We start from the raw sequence: 22,597 nt of genomic DNA on the forward strand, positions 1-22,597 counted from the left end.
AGGGTGAAATCACTGTTTTAGGTTAAAAAACTGATAGCCTCCAAAATATAGCTCAATACAATCAATGCCTATCAAAATAATATGGTTTTTTTGTTTGTTTTTTACATAATGTGACAAAATAATTCTAAAGCTGACATAAAAGGATAAATGCATGAGAATTGCTTTAAAACTTCTGAGGGGAAATGTGGGATTTGCACTGTCAGATACTAAACTGTATTACAAAACTACTACTATTTAAATAATTTGACATTGGCACAAATATACATGTAAGATCAAAGAAACTAAATTAAAAATCTAGAAAAGTAACCATAAATTTATGAGATTTAATATTTTATAAAAGTGACATTACAAATCAATATGGCAAGGATGAACTAATTAATCAGTAATAGGATACTGGTCTCTCCACTTTAAGAAAAAAACAGTATATATCTATGTTATACTGCCATCAAAATAAATCCCAAATGATCTGTGTCAAGAAATATACTTTGAAATAGCCTATTAACGTGTTAGAAAAAATGGAATTTTTCAAATCTTGGGATACAGAAGGTCTTCTAGGGAAAAAACAAATTCAGAAGCCCTAAAAGAAAGGTATGTTCAACTTAGCAACACAAAATAAAAACACATAAACACAATGAAAGGCAAGCAACAGAGTAAAGGATACATACACTACACGTAATGAAGAGTTAGTGTCCAGAGTACATTTTTTAAAATCTCATAATGCAATTTTAAAAAGGCAAATAAGTGAAAAGAAAAAATGAGAACAGTATGAGTAGTTCAGAGAATTACAAACGATTACGACATGTAAAAAGATGATCAATCTTTTTAGTTTGTAAACAGTGAGACAGCATTTTTCCCACCAGCCTGCCAGAGAAGTTTGTCTCCCCACAAAGTAGACATTATCTCTGATTTATGTTCCTCTTCCTACAGAGGAAATGGGAGCACAAAGACTACCTCGTCTGAAGTTGCACAGCAATGAGGTGGTACAGCCTGGATTCAACCCAGGAAGTCAGCCCCAGAACCTGTGCTCTGGTCCGCTTTCTCATTCCACCTAAACATCTGTCCAGCATTAATACTCACACGTGTACCAGGTATTTTACTACATTTGCAGCGTTGTTCATACCGATAGAGAACTGCACGGAATTGGTTAAGAAATCATTAAGTAAATAATGACACTGCCATAATAAGGTAGATGTGTGTGTTCAATCAGGAGATGTCCATTATGATGTTTTTTACTTTTAAAAACAAGTTGAAGACTAATATAGTTGATTTGTTTTCTCAAAAAAATAAAGCACATGAAAGGTTACACACCAAAGTGTTACCATATCACAAGACAAAACAGAGGAAAGTAAGCTACAAATTTATTTTCTGAAAAATCTGTATTATCTGAATTGTTACAACAAATATTATTTTTGCAGTTCAAATGGCCAACTTAAAAAAATTATCTTCATCTCATTTAGGAAAATTACATGACTTTTGTTAACAATTAGCAGAAAAATAAAATATCTTCCTATAATTATTTCAAAATAAGGCTTTTTAAAAAGAAAGAAATGGTATATGTAGTTACAAACAATTAACTTCTTATTGGGCATCTTGCTCTGCGGACCCAACTTTGCCATTCTAAGTTCTCTCATATATAAAATGAGGGGTTTAGAGCTGATCTAATGGCTCCTCCAAGCTGAATGTCCAAAAACTATACCAGTAGAAAACACAGACTCAAACACGTGTTCTACAAACAGGCAACTAAACACTAAAATAATCGAGGGGTGCTATCACTAAACAGGCAACTAAACTAAAATAAATGTGCTACCTACACATCTGATACATGTTTGATTATAAAATTTTAATTCTACAACTACAGCTTGAGTTTTAAGTAAAATAATTTATGGGATGCTGGAAGGAAACAATATATAGGGCTTATGAATTGAAAAGCTTTCTAGAAAGTAAATTACAATAAATTAAAAATGACATACTGAGATTTTGCTTTTTGATTGCTTCTGTCTTTTAATTTTAAAAAGGCTTGGAAGAGGATGAATCTCCCAGTCTAGAGGGGAAAGAAAGGACAAAATAGCAAGAAGTCCCTTAAGAAGGTTAATACAAAACCAAGTACATTTTGTACACTTCTAGCACCATGGAGAGACACCACACAAGCCTGTGGCCAGACATAATCACACAACTAGTAAACATAGGAGGAAGTCTGATGAATCTGAAGAACACCCAGAATACGAAGTAAGAGAGCTGATTTCTGCCTCACCTCCTCCACTAAGTAACTGTACGATTCTGGATAAGGCACTCAAAAGCTCTGTCTAGGACTCAAATGCACTCATCTGAAAAATACTGAAGATACAAAATTTAATGGAATTTCAAGTAGAGAGAAATAAGCTTTATGTAACCCCACTGAACCAAGCTTTTAAAATATGCTTTGAAATAAACTCTCTCCCCTCCATGTATCTTGGCCAGGATTTTCATTTAGGGAAAAATAATTTTTATTTTATTAACCAGTCAACTAATATTAAAATAAAAATAAAACAATGAATTAAAACAATAAGAATTATAGCCCTGTCTGGTGTGGCTCAGTGGACTGGGTGTCGTCCTGCAAACTGAAAGGTCACTAGTTCAACTCCCAGTCAGGGCATATGCCAGGGTTGTGGAGCAGATCCCTAGTTGGGGGCGTGCAGGAGGCACCTGAGATCCTTATTTCTCTTGCACATTCATGTTTCTGTCCCTCTTTTTCTACCTCCCTTCCCCCTCTCTAAAAACAAAAAACTAAAATCCTTTTTTAAAAAATAAGATTTATAAAATTATAAGACACAGAAATAAATGTTTTTAAACAAGAGATAGAAGTAGGGATATAAATTCATTAACTTTTTGGATGAGGTAGGGGATTATAGAACAGAGAGATCAGTTTTTGACTCAGTAGTTAATGTGGAAAAAAAATTCATTTTCACATACATGATCTAATCCTCACAGTGACTTGGTAAAAATGTACTATCCCCTTATAAAAGATGAAATTGAGGCCAAATGGTGACCCAGCCGTTAAGTATTAAGGACACAATTCAAAAGAAAGGTGGTCAACTTAAAAACCCATGCCCTTTCCAACATGGTAAGAGAGAAATTATGATAATTAGAGTCATTACTGTATATCTTTGGGTATAAAGTGAAAATGTTCAAAAAGTAAAAATGACATTACTTTTTCAAAAACTTAAATTCTACAGGAAATTTCTACCTCATTGCCTGAGTTATTATTCTCCATCACCTGCAACTAATGCTATATAACACAGTATAAATTCTGACATATATAATAATGCTCTAGAATCACCAAAAATCTCACATACCATCTAATAAGACCACAAGATAAAAATCATATACTCAAAATCATACCCCAAAATTCCTTATTACTCATCAACTGCTGTATACATGGCTTTGAGCTTACAACACTGTTCAAAAAATATGTATAAAAATACATTATAGCCCTGACTGGTGTGGCTCAGTGGGCTGGTGACCCCAAAGGGTCGCTGGTTTGATTACTGGTCAGGCCACATGCCTGGATTATAGGCCAGTTCCCCAGTTTGGGGGGGCGCATGTGAGAGGCAACCACACACTAGTGTTTCTTTCCTTCTCTGCCTCCCTTCCTCTCTCTCTAAAAATAAATAAATAAATAAAATCTTTTGAAAATACATTACAAAATGTAAAGTACTGCAGCCGCTGTAGAAAAGAGTTTGGTGGGTCCTCAAAAAGTTATATACAGAATTAGCTTATGACCCAGCAATTCCACTTCTGAGTACATACAGAAGGAATTGAAAGCAGGGACTGCTAACAGATACTTTTACACCAGTACCATTAGCAGCATTATACCCAATAGCCAAAAATGGAAATAACCCAAGTGTCCATGAGCAGATAAATGGATAGACAAAATGCAGTGTATTTTATATACATATATTTTATATTTATATACACACACACACTAAACTGATACATGCTACAATGTGGATAAGCCTTAAAAACATTATGCTAAATAAAGTAAGGCCATCACAGACAAATATCATATGATTCCACAGATAATGAGTTATCTAGAACAGGCAGATTCATTGACACAGAAAGTGGAAGTTCCCAAGGGCTGGGGTCAGGAGAATGAGGAGTTATCCAATTAATCAGTATTCAACAATGATTAGTCTTTTAGAGGAGACAGTTAAAAAAAAAAAAAAAAAAGGCAAGCTCTAGCCTGGTGGATCAGTTCACTGTCTCTTACACCAAAAAAAGGCTACAGGTTCAATTCCCAGTCAGGGCACATACCTTGTTTGCAGACTTAATCTCTGGTCAGGAAGCTAACAGGAAACAACCCATGTTTCTCTCTCACATCAATGTTTTTGTTTCTCTCTCTCTCTCTCTCTCTCTCTCTCTTTTTCTCCCCGCCCCCCTCCCCTGCCTTCCTCTTGCTCTAAAATCAGTAAACATATCCTCAATGAGGATTTAAAACAAAAAAGCAAAAGCACAGTTAGCCTCTCTTATCAAGAAAATTAACTGGTTGTTCTAATTCTATCTAGTAAACTAATAACACTTATTACTCCATCTATATAAACAGATTCTAACTTTATTAATAAAGTTAGACAGTTGGCCAATGAAGGTTTTTGCCATTCTAACAATTCTTCCTTTATCTTCATTCAGTGATTCACTAAGTAGTTATTAAGCTCTTAATATGTTTCAAATTCTAGTATAGGTCTTTGGGATACATTAATTGATCATAACCAGTAAAAATAAATGCCCTGCAGCCTAACTTTTAACTGGGAGATCTAAACAATAATCATAACAAATCAGTAAATTAAATAATATGATATAAGGTGATAATGGTTTAGAAAAAGAAGGTACCAGAGATGGAATTGCAATTTGAAGGGGCCAGTCTGAGTAGGTTTCATGAAAATGTAAATGGGCCAGTTGGAGTAGGTTACATTTAAAGGAGGTGTCTGAATAAGCCACGCAAATATGTGAGAAAAGAACAGACCAGGCATAAAGAAGTCAGTAGAGAGGCCCCAAGCAGGAACATGCCTGAAGGTTTTGAAGAACTGCAAATTCAGAGTGGTTGGAGTAGAACAAGAGGAAGAACAGTTAAGATAAGAACAGCAATGTGCCCCGACTAGTGTGGTTCAGTTGGTTGGTGTCATCTCACAGGGTGAAAGGTTGCTGGTTTGATTCCCAGTCAGTGGACATGCCCAGGTTGTGGGTTCGGAGCATGTATGAGAGACAGCCGATCAATGTTTCTCTCCTCCTTTTTCTCCCTTCCTCCCCCTTCTCTCAAGAAATAAGTGGATAAAATCTTAAAAAATAAATAAATAAAAAGACAGAGATGTGGTGGGTCCAGGATCTTGTAAAGATTCATCACAGGCCATTAGAACAACTTTGGCTTTCTTTGTGAAATAAACTAAGAGAACTGGAGATTTTTAAACAAGGAAATGGCATAGGCCTGACTTACATTTTTTTTTCTTTTTAGATTTTTTAAAAAGATTTTATTTATTTATTTTTAGAGAGGGAAGGGGGGAAGAGAGGGGGAGAGGGGGGAGAGAGAGAGAGAGAGAGAGAGAGGGAGGGAGGGAGGGAGAGAGAGAGAGACATCAATGTGCGGTTGCTGGGGGTTATGGCCTGCAACCCAGGCATGTACCCTGGCTGGGAATCAAACCTGCGACACTTTGGTTGGCAGCCCGCACTCAATCCACTGAGCTATGCCAACCAGGGCTAAAGATTTTATTTATTTACTTTTAGAGAGAGGGGAAGGGAGGGAGAAGGAGAGGGAGAGAAATTCGTGAAAGATGCATCATTCGGTTGCCTCTCGCATGCCCCCAATTGGGGACCTGGCCTGCAACACAGGCATGTGCCCTGACTGGGAATTGAACCAGCCACTTTTCAGTTGGCAGGCCTGTGCTCAAGCCACTGAGCCACACCAGCCAGGGCCTTGACTTACATTTTCAAAAGATCTCTCTGGGTTCCACTTCCAGTATAATAAGAGTGTAAAGAGTTCAATGAACCCACTCCCCAGTGAAACTGGTGAAAATTACTTAAAACCAACCATTTCAAATATCTGGAAATGATCCTAAAGGCCTAAGACAAATAAAGAAACATTATTCAAGAAAATGTATTAAAACTCAGGAAAAACAGCAAGACTATCAGGCAGGGGTGTCCAACTTGCAGCCCATGGACTGCATGCAGCCTAGCATGGCTGTGAATGCGGCCCAACACAAAATCGTAAATTTACTTAAAAGATTATGAGATGTTTTTGTGATTATGTGTTGCAATGTATTTAATGTGTGGCCCAAGACAACTCTTCTTCCAAAAGAAGAGATGCCAATAGGTTGGACACCCTGCATGGTATCTGAACCAAAACCTGTTCTCTCCTTTCCTCCCACTTCCAGCTCAGTGAAACTGCAACTTCACTCCACACTGGTGGAGCCATATAAACATAGGCTGCTCTTTGACCAGGCTACCAGTCAGAATGTGCAGGACACCAGTACTACTTCTCCTCCTACCCAAAGCTACCTGGTGCTAAAGCTAAGTTCCAGGTAAGTGCAGCCAGTAGGTGGGGGCTCCTCTGTTCCACCCAACTGCCATTCATGGGAAAGGATCTCAATATTGCTGCTACATGTTGGAAACACAAGGACCTAGACTGCCCTCCACTGAACTACTTTGTAAAGCACAGCTCCCACACCAGGAAAAGCAAAACACGAAGACATGAGACTAATGTATACCAATCCAAGAAGTGCTGTCACTGAACTGGGCATCTGCCACACGAAGTGGAAAGCTCACCACTATACCTACTATTCAACTCCAGAGTCAGAACCAGAGATTGTGCTCAGTCAAGCGCAATCAAACAGATAGCTCTGAATCTCTTCCAAAGGAAAAGAATTCCTATGCACCAGGGTATGAAGTTCACACCTATGCGCAATCTCAAACTGAAGAAACTTGTGATGAGAAACAACTGGGAGAAGATTCCGCTTCAGGCTAAACTATATACCAGTTGTTTGCAAGAGAGAATAAGGAGAAGCAGAGAATAAGACATCTAGGATGAGCCCTCCTGGGGTCAGAACAAACTTCAAAGCTCTGATCTCAAGAGCTATCTCTTCAAGTGAGCTCAAATTTCTTGTGGATCAAGTTGAAAGTTGAGAAGCAATTTGTGTCCTAGGGCAAAGGAGGCCATCAGCTGGCTATTAACATCTGGGTGTGGTCAAGGAAGGAGACAGTGGAAGAGAGCCCTGAAGAAAACACTGTCACCCCAGGGGGCACCTGGGCATACCCAAGTCTGCACCCCTAGAGGACAACAGGTGCTTACCACTGGAGAGGGGAACAGACTTCACTCCAATAAGCTACCCAGTCACTAAACAAATAAGCAAATAGCAGTAACAAGCCTTGGGAGGGGTGAGAGGAGAACAGTACTCATAGCTGCTCCATAAAATAAAATGTCCGGTTTCCAACCAGAAATTATGTGCTCCGCAAAGAAACAGGCAAGTATGACCCATGTGCACCAGGAAGAAAGCAGGCAACAGAAACAGTCTGTGAGAGCCACCAGATGTCGGATTTAACAAAGGCTTCAAAGGAACCATTTCAAATATGTTCAAAGAACTAAAGGAAACCATGATTAAAGTAGTCAAATGTAATGAAAATGTCACATCAACTACAGAGTTTCAATAAAAAGATAGATATTAAAGAGAAGTGGAAAGTCTGGAGTTGGAAAGCACGACTAAAAGTCACTGGAGGGGCGCAACAGTGTGTTTCCACTGGCGAGAGAATGAATGAGTGAGACAGGAGGAAGCAGATCAACGGACAGTATGCAGTCTACAGACGGGGGAAAAGAATAAAGAAAGATGAGCAAAGCTTCAGAAATGTAAAACACCATTAAGTGTATCAATATACACATAGTGGAAATACTGGAAGAAGAAGAAAGGAAAAGGAAAAATATTTAAAGAAATGATGGTTGTATAAAAATTAAGAACTATAGCTACACAAAATACCTCACATACATAATGTTGAACAAAGAAAACAAAAAATAATATAATTGCGTTTATGTAAATCTCAACAGTATTGAACTTACAAAGGCTGTATTTTAGGGATGCACAGAAAATGACAGATACCAATCAGGACAGTGAATGTCTCTAAAGGGAGAGCATTATGAACCTGAAGTATTTTGGGGGTGAGGGGGTCCTCTGAGGTACTTGAAATGTTCTCCTTTTTTCCATTAAATTTTTTTCAAAGCATTCTCATGACCAGACCCATCTGACTCTCTCGAATAGCTGAAATTATTGATTTTATTTCATGGGCATATGGTGACGGAGCTGGGATCAAAACCAGGTGTTTTCCGAAGACAAGGGACAACCGTGGGAATAACTGCAGGAACCCAAGCCCTACCACAACCTGTTCCCCAAATTAAGAGTCAGCAACGAAAAGTCCTCCAAACCTCCCAAACCAGTATACTCTGTAATTCCCACCTCAATCCAATTCCTAACACACACACTGGGCAACATCAGGCAAAATATTGTTTTATTTTCCTCCTTACCCCCCACCCCAATTCCAGCTCTCCACTTTTGCTAACATCTCTTCCAACTCAGAACCAAGGCTCAAGAAGTTGATTCACACCGGGAAAGAAAGAAAATTTGAAAAAACAACAAACAGAGCAGGTGAGAGAGCCCCTGGGAGAATGCAAGGGAAGCAGAAATTGAGGAAAGAGCACTGGTCCCAATTGGGATGGCCTCAGGAGCCCAGGATCTGCCTGGGGCCACACAGTACTCCTTCCCCAGTCTGCTCAAACCTAAGAAAGGCTGGTCTCTCTCCTCCACCCAGCACCGAGTGGCCTCTGCAGCCTGCAGTGTCAAGTCATAGTCTCTTAGCCTGGAATCCCAGTGCCTCATTTCCTGTCTCAAGCAAGCCAAGCCCTGAGAACAAGACAGGATCTAGGCCAGTGTCCTCAAAGCTGGGATCCAGACCAGTAGGGCTCCCCGTGCAGGTGGACACACACAGTAGTGAAAAAGCAGAGAATGCCACCAAAGAGGAGGGAGAAGCCCAAACCCAGCAGCCTAGAGCCGGCTCCTCCAGGGTGAGCAGCCATCCTAGATCTCAGGGTGGCATTTCCTGCTCCCTTTTTTAAGCAGGATATAGACAGCTGGCTGGCAGCCAGGAGTCCTGGAGCAGCACTAAAATACAGGCAGGTTCCTGGGGTCCCTTCTGTGGTCACCCTGGCTGAAAAGTGAAGACGAGCTCTCCTGCAGAAGAACCTTTCAATACCAGATGGCTACCCAGGACCTTGGCTTGAGACATGGATTTTGTCCCTGTTTGGACCATCTCCAAAGTTCAAGGTGGTCAGCAAGCCTACAATATGGGACCCATGCCACAGGACACAAGATCAGCTGGCCGAAAGATCTCAAGAAGGAGGCCCAGTCCCGAGGGACTTCAGCACTGCGCAGGCCAGTCCTGTGAGTGAGGAGGAAGCCACCAAGGCCCAGGCCAGAAGGGCCAAGCAGCAGCAGGAGCGAAGTGGCACGGACCAGAGGTGGGTGGTGGGGCAGACACAGATGCAGGCTGTACTCTGCCTGGCAGTTGCCTACGGTGAGCGGAGGGAATCTGGGTCTCTACAGAGTCCCCCATCGCCAGACAACACCCCCAACTCCAATGTCAAGGGTGGAGCTACATAAAGTAACACAATTTGTTGGACTTCGCAAGGATAAAATAAAATGTTAAACAATATCAACATATAAGTTGGAACAGGAGTGATACAGGATAACTGCTATAAGGTCCAACTGTGACAGCAATATGAATGATTCAATTTCAATGTTCACTATGACCCACTAATTCCACTTCCCTGTATCTTTCCTAGAGAAACAGTTGCACATTTTAATTAGCAGACAAATACCAAAACTCCAGCACTGTTTGTTAACAGCAAGAAACCAGAAATATGCCACCAATAGGAAATGGCAAAATTATGGTATATCAATAAAATGAACTAAGGTGAATCTGTACATACAAACGTATTGAAGGAAAAAAGCTAACTGCAGTCACTGTATAACATTTTATATTAAAAAAAGAAACCAAAGCCCTGGCTGGCGTAGCTCAGTGGATTGAGCTTGGACTGGGAACCAAAGTGTCCCAGGTTCGACTCCCAGCCAGGGTACATTCCTGGGTTGCAGGCCATAGCCCCCAGCAACTGCACATTAATGTCTCTCTCTGTCTCTCTCCCTCTCTCCCTCTCTCTTTCTCTCTCTCTCTCTCCTTCCCTTCCCTCCCTAAAAATAAATAAATAAAATCTTAAAAAAGAAAAAAAAAAAAAGAAACCAGATATCTTCTATATATACAAATATAATTACATATGCAAAGCCATAGAAAAAGTTATAAACAAGCTGGTAATAGTGGTTATATCTACAAAAACAGTGAAGAAAATGGAATGAACTGGAAACTTGAGCCTTTCCTATGATTATCCATTTATTCTGTAAGATCAAATTAATTTTCAAAAGTAACTTTTTAAGGATATTAAATTCTGAATCCTCTGAGTGCAAATATTGCATCTACTATGTTCAACACTGCACTATGGGCAAATGTAAATAGCAAATCATAGGTTCTCACAACTGTGGGGAAAAGGGTACACAGAAGACTGACTCAAAAGAAATATACCAGGAGAGCATTAGTTTTTCTCTTAGTAGGGTGGCTATGAGCAGTTTTTTCCTTTTATTTTCCCCTACCTTCCAATTTTTAGAAAATGAACATTTACATCTCTAATGGGAAAGACGACTTGAAGTTAGTTAAAAATCAAGTACAATAAAAAAATGAAAAGAATAAAATGAAGAGATTAAAAAATCTTTTTTTTAATCTTTTTTTTAACATTTTATTTTTTATTTATTTTTTAGAGAGGGAAGGGTGGGGTGGGGGAGGGGAGAGAGAGAGAGAGAGAGAGAGAGAGAGAGAGAGAGAGCGCGAGCGCGCGCAACCGCACATTAACCAAACATTAATGTGCGGTTGCTGGGGGTTATGGCCTGCAACCCAGGAATGTACCCTGGCTGGGAATCGAACCTGGGACACTTTGGTTCCCAGCCCGTGCTCAATCCACTGAGCTACGCCAGCCAGGGCGAGATTAAAAAATCTTTTGAATGTATAATTAAAGAATCTGCATCGACCTGTTTCCCATCAGTTGATGCTCTCTCAGAAGAAGGCTAGGAGTTTAAAAAATTCAAGACTAAGCCTGATATGATAGTATTATGAATAAGATAAAAATCAAATTGCACAAAATCAAAGCAGAGACTAATTAGTGTACTAATTAGCTCTTTACCATACTTGTACAGGTTGTCAGCAGAAGCTGCCTACATCAATGTGTTTTTCACTGAGCCACACCAGCCAGGGCCATCAACGTGTTTTTCAATTCGGCAAAACAAAACCAAACAAACCAGCAAGAAAATGCATCTTATTAGGGAAAACATGCATGGCAGAAAGGTAAGCCTATCTTAAGGTTTTTGAGGATTCACCCAGAGACCTATCTGCAACAAATGCCTCCAGGCATCAAAAGCTACAACTCTCCTAGTCACTCTGGACTTAAAACTTAGTCCTTTAGAGGTGCTTCTCTACACTAATTTATAATACACAAGTGGTAACATGTAAGGTAGAAAAAAAGTAATCCAAAGAGAAATACTAGAGAGCAAGGGCCAGTCTCATCCTCTCACAATTTTGTTTAAAATTAAGGTTTATTAACATGGTTAAATGTGACTTCTTTAGAAACTCAAATCTGTCTCCCAGTCACTTAAGATTCTATAACCTCTTAAACTCTGATCCCAGATTACACGCTTCCAAACAAATGCTCCTCTTCTACCAAGATCAGTTCCAATCCATCTACCCCTAAGTTTTTTCGTACTACCACTCCTCGTGTCTCTCCGCTGCAGGGCAAGCACTGGCTAATAAGGAAGGCCATCTTTTCAAATGTTTGGCTGAGTGTACATGGGAGGGTAGAGTAAGGCAGTATTCATGAAGAAGGAAAGATAAGAGGTACCTGAATAGTGATTTTTTAATGAAAAAGAAGTGTATTTTAAATATTAATACTAAACAAACACAAGAATCAAGCTTATTATAAATTCTACCTAGAACTATCAATACTATACACTTGATTTCTAGACACATTACCATGTAGCCTATGTGGGATAAAATTAAAATATTAAGATTTTTAAGAGGCCTACATACAGAAATGATAGCTATTAATTCTCATAAAAACAAGACAAAAAAGTATTACTGTTTCATTTTGGTTTGTTCTTCCATTTCTCCATCTGTGTTTTGCTTCTATTGTGACTCAGTAAAATCCAGAATGATAATGGTTTTACACTATAAAGCCAAGTAAAAGTAGTACACACTTCAGAATTCTCTGTTACATGTACAACTATTTATTCCTATGAACTAGTTTCAAGCAGAAAATGTTAAGCTAACTGTTTTTCTGTGGACAGTCTCAAAGAGAATATATGTGTCTAAATGTTTTAAACAATAAAATATTTTATAAACAAAAGGCCACTGTTACATGTCATAAAGAATGATGCTTTAAAAAAGCTCTAAATCCATATAACAATGTAAACCTATTCAACCAACCCAAAGGCTGGGTCTCTGAAGTGCTTGTATTATTAATCGCTAAACTGCATATACATATACTCTGTACACATACTTTAAAATAAAAATCCATGATCAACAATAAGTGAAGCAATTTAGAAAAAATATAGTCATTGTTAATAGCCAAAATGGTCTATTTAAATAATTATATATTTCAAACGGCTTCATGGAATTTAAATCTATAGGTTTTTAAAAAATGACTAAAATGTATGTACATGCAAATTCTGAGGAAATGAAGGATATTCTGGTTCCTTAACAGTGGAATGGAAAACACGTTAACTAAATAAGAGGCTCTAAACCAGGCGTCAGCTGATATTTTTTGTAAAGAGCCATATACCAAACATTTTACACTCTGTGGGCCATACGCACTTGCAATCACACAACTCATGCTGAAATGCAAAGGCACTTATGACAATTCCTATATAAATGTGTGGCTGTGTTCCAATAAAACTTTATCTATAGACTTTGAAATGTGAATTTCCTTTAATATTCTCATGTCAAAAATATTTCTCTTCTTTTTATTTTTTAACCACTGCAACATGTAAAAACATACTTAGGCTTTACAAAAACAAATAGCAGGAACGCCTGCTCTAAATTAAAAGGGAAGCCTCGCAAACCTGCGTATGAGTCTACATGTTAGACTTCCTTCAAATCTGTTTCTCTTAACTGTCTCTCGGGGGAAATCTTTTTAGCATCGTATTAGGCAAATAGTTTCTCTCTGCTCTAAGCACTTACTTGTACTGGTCCCGCAGAGCTGGCCCTTACCATGACATGAGAAACTCCTAGCACTATGTTAATATACATAAAAAATTCTTTCTGTATCTTAAAACTGTAATATAAAATTTCACAAACTTGAGTTAAACTGTAATATAAAATTTCACAAACTGTGGAACAGGCTCGTTTTCCAACTAGACCAAATTTAGGAAATAAATACAGTATCTGAGAAACACTGATGTGAAATACCTACCATATGACAACTACAAAAAAACCAACGCCATTCTGAATAATATATGTTAAAGTATTAAGTAAAATTGTCCCCAATGATGTTAATCAACACTTATTAAACATTTACAAAATGTTCCTGATGTTGAAGACCTCAGTAAACTTCTAAATAACCATACTATTTGTATATAAAAATAAAAAGAGTAAGAAAATTTCCTACAAATTTAGAATTGGCTACAGTTTCAAAAGAAAAAAAATACTAGAAGTGCCAAAAGGAGTAATAATAAAAATTAAATATGAATAAAGAAAAATACAAAGGCAGGAGGATGGAAAGAAGAGAATTTAAAAAATGACCAAAATAAAACATTAAGCACCATTTAACCAGTTACAATTTCCACATCATTTTTTCAATCTAGTCGTGATCTTATGGAGAAATATGCAACCATTACCTTCAATTAGAATGACTGTAAAACTACAGTGTAGTGGAGGTCCCCGCCCTATTAATGGGGCAGGGACTTCAAGAATCAGGCTGGTGATAGTAATAATGTGTTTGAATAATTACAAGCTTTAGATAACTATAAACAAAGTCACTACACTTACAAGTAGAAGTGTCTAAGCTTTGACAGTGGTTTACACTTGCATTGTACATGCACTTATTCACCAATATTTTGGGACTAGGCAAAAATTACGATAAATTGTAACACCTGTAATACTTCTAGAAACTTGAACATATACAATTTTTAAAAGAAAATCCTGCTTTAAAGCAATAGGAGTATAGAACAATACATTAACCAAGCAGAATAACTAGACTGAAATGTCTGATTAACAACCCAGACTACAACTTAATTAGGTGAAAAAAAAATGTGCTCAAGTAGCAAAATTAGATTTATAAGATTTAGTCTCCAAAACAAAGACAAATAAATTTGCCTTACAATAAGGAACAAGGATAAGTATATATTGCTTTGTACGTAGTAGGTGCTTGAAATTGTAGTGAAGGATCAGAGAGCAAGAGGGCGGGGAAACAAACGAGGGAACTAGATCATAAGCCTAACACCAAAATCTGAGTAAAAAAACCCTACAGATCATTCACATGAAAATATAAATACAAAAATTCTAAGTATAAGGTTAATTCAACAAGATTAAATAAACTAAGTAGTTTTCCTAGAAGTATAAGGACTTCATGATAGAAAGTATTATGTATCAACTCTAATGGTCCAAACAAAAAGCTGTCCATCTCAAGAAATACTAAAAAGTTACTTAATAAAACCCAATATCTTGTCCTTATAAAATTTCTTAATAAACTTGGAATACAAAGATTATCCTATAACATGGTAATGGATATCTACCCCAATACATTCTGATGATGGAACGTTAAAGGAATTTCACTAGAATCAGGAGTAAAATATGATGCTATAATTACTATTATTCCAGAATTTATTGCCAATACTAAAAAATTTTTAATTAAGAAATATTATATGTAGAGAGCGAATCAAAAGACAATTAGAAGACAAACATGAATTACCAACATTGTAATAAAAGGGGGATTTTAGTACAGGTAACATAAGTAGTAAAGACATTAATGAGAATATTACAAACTGTACGCCAATGCATTTAACTAAAAGGAAATGCCTAGATTCTGTAAAAACACCAGTTTCTAAAAGTGACCCAAGGATAAATAGAAAATCTAGATTGTCATCTATATGTTAATATAATTTAATTTATATTTAAAAACCTTCCCAGATGGCTTCATGGGTGAATCCTCCAAATATTTAAAAAATAAATAATAGCAAACTTATACAAGCTCTTTTATAAAAGAGTGGAAGACGAAATGCTACCAAAGGCATTTTATGAGGCCACATATTCTATCAGTAGAACCTGACACAAACATTACAAGAAAATTAATGAACAAGAACCCTCATGAACACAGACACAAAAATTCTTTCAAAATTAACAAACAAAATACAGCAAATATAGTAAAGGAAATTATACCATGACTGTCATTATTCCAGGAATGCAAAGTTGATTTAATATTCAAAAGTCAATCAATAAAATTCACTACATTAATGGAATAAAAAGAATCATGTTCCTCTCAAAAGACACAGAAAAGGTATTTGACAAAATGTAACATCTATTGATGATAAAAACTCCCAGCAAATTAGAAATAAAAAGAAACTTTCCCAATCTGATCAAGAGTACCTATAAAAAACCTACAGTTAAGATCATACCTGATGGTAAATTCTCTTCAGGAGCCAAGAACAAGTCAAAACTCTCTGCCCTCAACTTACCTATTTCACTTTTACTAAAAGTCTAACTAGTGCAGTAAGACAAAGAAAGAAAAACAAAGAAGAGGCCCATGAGACAAGAGAGAGGAAAGGACAGGAAAGAAGAGAAAAAAAAGAAGGAAGGGGATAGAGAGGGAGGGGAAAGAGTGGGGTGGGAGAGTCGGAAGGAGAGGGTGGGAAAGAGGAAAAGAAGGAAAAGACTGGAAAAGAACTACCGTATTTTTGCCATGCATAATGTGCACCTTTTTGCCGGAATTTTTGAGGGAAAGTAAGGGTGCACATTACTCATGAGTAGTACCTGATATACTTTTTATCTGTTCTTGTGTTCTGTACTTATTTGTTACATAAAATTTCTTGTACCATAATGTTAAAAAATAAATGCTAAAATTCCTTTATGATACAAAAAACAAGTATCTAAATATAAATAAATAAATAAATAATTGGATTAAAAAAATGAAAGATTTTTTCCTAAAAGTTTGTGTCAAAAATGTGGGTACACATTATACATGGCAAAATATGGTACTCTTTATTTGCATATAACATGACTCCATATACAGAAAATCCAAAGGAGTAGAAAAATTGTTAGAACTACGAAGTGAATTTAGCAAGATCAATGGATACAAAAACAATATACAAAATTCCACTGTATTTCTAAATACTAGTAACATACAATGAAGACATAAAGTAAAACTACAATATCATTCATAATAATATCAAATAAAATATCAAATACCTACGAATAAATTCAACAAGAGATGTGAAATACATCTACATTAAATCACAAAATACTGATGAAATGAAAGAACTCAATAAATGGAGAGATACACAATGTACAATGTTTATGAATTGGAAGACCTGGTATTTTTAAGATATCAACTGTCCTCAAATTAATGTATACATTCAATGCAATCTGAATCAAAATCTAAATAGTCTTTTTAAAATAGAAGTTGGCAAGTTGATTCTAAAATTTATATGGACTTACAATACCCTAGCAATCTTGAAAAACAAGGTTGGAGAATTTAATCAGATTTCAAAACTTACTGTAAAGTTACAGTAATTAAAACAGTGCTGGGATTTGTGGTACTTAGTTTTTGGACAGACACCAAAAAAATTTCAATGGAGAAAGTTACATCTATCCATGCCTGATATTGAAGAACTGAGTGTGTGGATAAAAAAGTAAAGCTCTACCACCATATAAATAATTAGTGTCAGATGAATCACAGAGTTAAAAATGTGAGTGCCAAATTATATATTGCTAACAAAAGACTACTATCTCAAATACTAAAGAGCTCCTGCAAAAAATAAAGGGACAGATAAATCAATTTAAAAATGAGAATAATACATAAAGCTTTTAGAAGAACATTTAGTAAAATACTTAACCTTCATGACTTTGGAATAGGGAAAAGAATTCTAACCAGATAAAATGTAACAGTCATAAAATTAAAAATTGGTAAAATGAACTTAATCAAAATTAAAGCCTTTTTCACACCCAACGACACTATTAATGAAGTAAAAACGTAAGCTACACATTGCCAGAAAACATTCACAACACATGTATTTGACAAAGAAAAATCATACCCAAACTATAAAAAGAATTCTACACATCAGTAATAAAAGACAATATAATTTACACAAGTGGACAAAAGCACTTAATGTGTTCAATGCTACTGGTCACCAAAGAAACGCAAATCAAAACTAGATGGAGACGTCACTACACAATCACCAGAATAACTATGGTCAATAAACCTAGGACATGAAGCAACTAGAACTGACACATTTTGATTAGGGTATATAAAATGGGATAACCACTTTTGGAATTAGCAATTTCTAGTAAAGTTAAACACACATACCCTAAAATCCAGAAATTCCTCTCCTAGATATATTCCCAAGCAAAATGAGTGCATATGCCCACAAAAAGATGTGCACAAGAACGTTCACAGCAGCATTATTCATAATTGCTTCCCCACACTCCTGCAAAAAAGGGAAATGATTTAAATGTCCATCAACAGCAGAGTGGATAAATTGTGCTACATTCATACAATTCAGTCCTACTTCACAGCAGAAAAGAAACTAATACAAAATGCTATTTGATAAACCATAAAAATATTATCATTATGTTGAGTGCAAGGAGTCAAACAAAAAAGAGTACACACGATCCCATTATACAAAGTCTGAGAATGGACAAAGCTAAGCAAAACTCAGAATGACTGGCTCCTAGCTGGGGCAGTAGTACCGCTGGAAAGGGGACAAATCAACGACCTGGAGTGATGGTAACGTTCCTTACCTCCATCTGGGTGTGTACCATTTGCAGACCAGTGTGTATACATATGCAAATGATCGATATTTCACTTTACGTAAATTTTATTCAATAATATACTATGGAAAGGAATAGAAGGGAAAAACCATGAAGGAAAAAGGAAAGGGTGGTGACTGCAGGTGGGAGTGGGTATAGGGGGTTAAATGGTAGTGGAAAAAATACAATGAAAAAGAAAAAAGGAAAGGGAAAGGAGAGATGCCATTTTAATTTGATTATTATGGTCTAAGTCAAAATTCTATCTCTGTAGGTGACACCAACAAATGATTTGTGGAAAGGCACATTTCCTATAATACATGATACTTCAAGTAGTTAGGAATATCTTAAAATTTTATTATGTTCTTTGAATAGCCCAATGAAATGCCATTATTACATGTTCCGCCTATTGAATATCTGAGGACAATACATTAAGAGGATTTTAACAGCAGTTCTATTTTCTTTAATTTTTCCCAAAACTTCTAGGTTTCAAAGTAGTATCCATACTTCCAAGACCATTTTACATATTAATATAACTCTTCTCTTTGTGACTTAAAACTCTATTTCAAGTCTAATTTTTCTATACAAGAAGTAAATTTAATTTCACTATAAAGTAATCAGCGATTACAAGAAAGCGACAATTAGAAAAGAAACGTCGCCCTGACCAGTGTGGCTCGGCCCGGCGCTGTCCTGCAAAGCGAAAGGGCACCGGTTGCCTTCTGGTCAATGCCTGGGCTGCACGTTCAGTTCATGGTCAGGACGCGTACCAGAGGCAACAACCTACTGATGCTTCTCTCCCTCTTTGTCCTTCCCTTCCCCTCTCCCTAAAAATAAATAAAGTCTTTTCTGAAAAATGTCACCCACAATCCCATATTCTAATATTTAAATGTGTGTGCACCTACACAGACAGCAATTACGTATTACATATGTTTGTTGTTGTTTCTAAAAGGATCATGCCGCACCCTGCTCTGGGATCTGCCCCACTTGGTGAAATTAACACTTCGGATGAACCGAGGGTGATGACCCTCCCTGCATCCGTATTCTACTAGCACAGCTGTCCTGTGATCTATTTAACCAGTCCCCAGGTCCTAAAACATTTTTTCAAATTTCTTACTACTGTAAACAAAATTGTACCAAATGTTCCAACCGTGGTAATTTTCTTCATTTTTATTACTTTTACTGTAACTCTGAATGGCTTGAAATGGTTCTATATAACCATTTAGCACCTTCTCTTTCTAATTAGAGATCAACAAATTTTTCCTTAAAAGGACGGATAGTAGAAAAAAATACAATAAAAAAATTTGATGTGTCAACTTGAAAAAATTAAATGTAAATAAATTGGGGGAAAAGGACAGACAGTAAAAATTTTAGGCACTGAGGTCCACATCCAATCATATAATCTTTGTTGCATATGCTTCGTTTTGTTTTTGACTTTGACGATAAAAACCATTCTTAGTTCGTGGACCTTGTAAAACACTCTAGGAAAAGAAGGACTCAATCTATAGGCCGCAGATGGTGACCCTTGATCTAGACCATGTTCTACAAAAACCCATGAAGACGAAAAGTTACCCTAGAACTTTAGGTGGTTTGTGTCAGTCACTGTATTTTATTGGACCATAGTATGGTAAGTTTAATTCTTAGTTATTTTTAAGAGAACAACTTATTTTCATATGATCTCTTATGTCCCATAAGACCACCAACTCCTATCCTGACTAGATTATTAATTTTTTAAATTGAAATTCTAAAATTATATAAAGGTGACTGTGAACAATTCATGAACAATTTTAATGGCACTTATAAGAATACATGGTTTTGCTAAGGTTCTTTAACTACTGTTACCAAATATTCATAACTCTTTGAAAGGCTACTGTCAACGAATGCTGTACTCCAGCTCTAGCTACATAATGACTGATAGCTACAGGAATAAATATATCATTTAATTGTCTCCATCTTTTCCCACAGCCTGTCCTTGCTTTCCCTATAAAATATTACCTAGAAACAACAGGTGAAATAAGTACAATAAAGATGGTATTTAAAAGTAACTATGTCTTTTCTTAACATTAGGGATTTCAGTAAAATATTTTTAAGAGATTCAGCAAATCTTAAGATTTAAACAATAAGGAAAAGACCAGTGACATTTCAAAGAATTTTTAAAAGAAAATCTGTCCTACCAGTATATTCGTTTCGTGTTTTAAGTTCCTTTGTACAAAAAAAACCCTAAGCAAACAATGCTTGAAAAAGGATAAACAAGTTTTTAAAAAATAGAAAAAAATCCTGCAGAGGTAGGTGGGAAAACAAATGGAAAGAGAATTCAATAACTTTATAAAACTACCAGCTTTGGTACAGAGTCTGGGATACTTCTAAAATCTATTTTTGGTTCCTTTGGTTTCTAGTGAGTGGTGTTGGAACATCAGAACCTGCATGGAAAGTTACAAAATATAATTAACCTACTCCAATTTGACTTATCTACCTAGGTCCAATCTCCCTATTTTGGTCTAGTATAATAGGTCTACTTTCCAGTCCTGCTGTCTGCATTCTGAGAGAAAAAGGAGAAGGGGGAGAAGGAAAAGAGAGACGGAAGAAGACAAGACTGGATAATGATCAACCATGTGCCACTAAGACAAAGACTTAAGACTCTCTAACAAGAAACTTCACTCTAACCCTTTTGCAAAATACTTTTGGCCAACAGAGATTCTGGCAGATTTTCTTACTAACGAACACCTTCAAAAATGGAAATATTGAGCACATTCTCTATTTCAATATCTATTTCTCTATTAGAAAAGGATCAGAAAACCATGTGTGTATAGCAGAAGATCTAGATTACAGTTCCAATTCTTACAAAACTAGTTTTGAGAAGTTGGTCAAGTTATTGACTTTCTATGGGCCTAAGGTTTCTTTGTGAAATGAAGGGGATGTACTAGATAAATCTCTAACATCCCTCCGATTCTAAAATTCTAAAAAGGCAAAGAGATTACATTCAACCTTCTATGGTTAACCACAACGTATTTTAAAGAAATTAAATAACGTGAATGAATGATAGGAATAAAATTAAATATTACTTAGGAAACATGTAATGATAATCAACATTTTATGATTCCAAAATTTAAGAAAACTATTTTATTTAATAAAGCCCAATGTTTTGAAATCTAATGTTAATAAATGGCTCTTAATTTTAGCATTATAAAGTAATAGCTAGAAAACCTGAAAGGGAAGTGACTGCATCTAGAAGCTCCAGGCTTCTGGGCCCTGGCAACAGGGCTGGCATGGACCCACCCGGGGTCAGGCCTGCCTGCCCTTGACACCAAGGGCTCCTTGGCAAGCACCCAAGAAGTGGGCCATCGAAACACTGGACAAAAGCCCAAAGAGCCAAATTGTTGTAACTGGAGAACACAGGCAGATTGGCTAGAGATCCAGAAAGACTTAGAAGCACCCCAAATTGCCTGCCAATCATTCAGCCAGATGCCCATCCCACCCAGTATTACATTCGCCTCACAGGGACGGACGTTCTGAAAGCCACTGCCTGACACGACTGTGTCCCCCAGAGGGCAACTTCTCCATGGGTCATCCGCCATCCCGACCATGGCTCCACTCTGACTTCTCATGCCCCAGGTTATAGCTGTCTATCTTGTTTGTCTCTTCCCCACAACAGCCTTGGGCGGGACCCCCTCTCAGGTCATCCCTCCCTGTGTCATCACCTGAAGAACCCCCGGGCATGACACACCCAGTGTCCCCCTGCCACTGTCTCAGCCCATCTCGCCAGAGGCCTTGTTCACCTCCAATCAACCCCTTTCACACACTGTCGGGGCAAAGCCCATCACCTGGATTTTGTCTTTAGCCTTCAACACTCACAATCCCAGTACAGTGATGAAATGTTTTTAAAAAGGTTACTGTGTACCAAAGTTCTTCCTAAGGTATAACACAGTTTGAAGCTTTACTAACTCAGACTGGGGGAGAGACTGAATTACTAGGTACTTCTTTGTATACACACTGTATCTCATACATCAGACGGCCACTGACGCACTAAATCGTCAAAGATGATTTGGAAATAGCATGGCTATTAAAGCAAGTTTTTAATAAATCGGTTTTATTTTCTAAGCCGCTGATCTCTGGTTTTAATCAATGAAGTTAATTTTAAATAAAAGGATAGGACTTGGCTAGGTAAACCAAGAATACTATATACTATAAGTAGATAAAACCAGATGAAAAATGCAGAAAGCTTCCTAAAACTCACCCGAGGAAAACCAGAAGTTTAAACATTAATTTTAAAAGTGTATATATTTGTGTGCACATACAAAATCTCAAAAGTACACATGCCACACTGACCTGAGGAGTTAGTTTTCCAGGTGATCTGAAGAGGCAGTGGGGTTCAATTATGAGGGGCTTTTGCTTTGTCTATACAGTTTGAATTTTCTAAAAATGCATTACTTGTGTAACCAAAGGTAAACTTAAAAAATGTAAAAAACACCCTGGCTGGTGTGGC

The 22,597-nt window shown here is 36.9% G+C and overlaps 1 protein-coding gene and 1 pseudogene across 7 annotated transcripts in view; both read right to left on the reverse strand.

Annotated features, from left to right (window-relative positions):
* CNOT4 (CCR4-NOT transcription complex subunit 4) overlaps window positions 1-22,597 on the reverse strand; it is a 142,948-nt gene that overhangs the window by 84,282 nt on the left and 36,069 nt on the right. Inside the window, exon 1 of one of the 7 annotated variants that reach the window (XM_036010936.1) lies at window positions 17,678-18,223. The exons of the other annotated variants lie outside the window; for them this stretch is intronic. The gene's annotated coding sequence lies outside the window, so the exon portion shown is untranslated. Of the gene's footprint in view, window positions 1-17,677; window positions 18,224-22,597 lie in introns of those variants that run through there. 7 annotated transcript variants of the gene reach the window in all.
* LOC114507348 lies at window positions 7,844-21,689 on the reverse strand (annotated as a pseudogene).

This window comes from Phyllostomus discolor, chromosome 10, assembly GCF_004126475.2.
Source record: "Phyllostomus discolor isolate MPI-MPIP mPhyDis1 chromosome 10, mPhyDis1.pri.v3, whole genome shotgun sequence".
Taxonomy (NCBI): Eukaryota; Metazoa; Chordata; class Mammalia; order Chiroptera; family Phyllostomidae; genus Phyllostomus; species Phyllostomus discolor.